Source organism: Octodon degus, unplaced genomic scaffold (assembly GCF_000260255.1).
Source record: "Octodon degus isolate 3935 unplaced genomic scaffold, OctDeg1.0 scaffold00416, whole genome shotgun sequence".
Lineage (NCBI taxonomy): Eukaryota > Metazoa > Chordata > Mammalia > Rodentia > Octodontidae > Octodon > Octodon degus.
In genome coordinates this window covers 249,152-250,413 of record NW_004524992.1, presented here as the reverse complement: position 1 = coordinate 250,413, position 1,262 = coordinate 249,152, and the positions used below count along the sequence as shown (strand labels likewise).

Here is a 1,262-nt window from a genome sequence, read left to right as displayed (position 1 = left end):
ATTTAATGTAGTAGCTTGTGGATTGGGTCCATCAGTCTGGTCTCATGTGTAATTATTTCACCCTGGCAAGGGAAATATTACATATTCTTCTTTAAAAGGAAAACAACTTCCCTATTCTTTTGGGGGTAAAGCCTCAGATAAAGCACGCAGGTTCTAGGGTGGTTCCCCCAGAGCCTTCACTTTTACTTGGCTAGAACATGGTTGGAGCTCCTCTGTCTCATCCCTTCCCCCCACTGAGGGAAGACAGGGTGATGGCTGGGAACCCCGGCCTGAGATACATGGCAGTGCCAGCTACCCCACCCCACCCTATCCCCACTTTCTCCACTCTGCCAATTGATGCCTGCTCCTTGGAACTTCCTGATAGCAATGAAAATTCCCCCACCCACTGTGCTCAATTTTGGGCCTCCAGAAGCAGGACAGGGCTGTTGATCTCTTCTTCCTCCTCCTGGAAGTAAGCTGGCTTTCCCTGGGAGCTGGGAGCCTGCTGGGCCTTCAGTGGACACGAGGCCACCATGTGGTCAATGCTTTGGCAGAAGTGGCACTTCTTAGGCTGGGGTCGCAGCTTGCATTCCTTGGCATGATGGTCTAGACCACCACAGTTATAGCACCTGTCTCCTTTGGATCTGCGCTTCTGCATGTTCTTCCCCTTGGGCCGCCTCTAACTCCCAATACAGAACACCCAACCAGGACCGGTGACTCTGATGGATTCTAAGCCCTTGGCAGACTTTTTAAAGGTGAACTCCACAGCCTCACCCTCCTTCAGGCTCCAGAATCCCTCCATATGCAGCTTACTCTGGTGCACAAAGACGTCCACCAGGGGGTCCAGAGCGACCCCGGCGCGGGCGGTCATGGACAGGAAGCCGAACCCCATGAGCACGTTGAACCACTTACAGATGCAGGAACCGTGCAGCAGCTGCTGCTCATCCGCTGCCTGGGTTGCATCCGCTGGCGCCTCCTCGGGCGCCTTCTCCGTTGCCCTGGTGCAGCCACCTGCAAACTGCTGGTTGGACACCGAGCTCATGATCGTCGGCTGAGCCCGTGGCCCAGGGCCCTTTGTCGGGCGGCTGCTGGCCCCAGTGAAGTCTGGAGGCGTTTTTCTTCACTCTTTTTGATGAGGTTAGCTAGGGGCTTATCGGCTTTATTTAATCTTTCAAAGAACCAGCTTTTTGCTTTTCTAATTCTTTGAATTGTTTTCTTCATCTCAATTGAATTAATTTCTGCTCTAATCTTTATGATTTCGTCCCGTCTTTGGGCTCTGGGTT

The 1,262-nt window shown here is 52.8% G+C and overlaps 1 pseudogene; it reads right to left on the bottom strand.

Moving 5' to 3' along the window:
* Positions 1-391: 391 nt before the first annotated feature.
* LOC101570952 lies at positions 392-1,021 on the bottom strand (annotated as a pseudogene).
* Between the last annotated feature and the right edge of the window lie 241 nt (positions 1,022-1,262).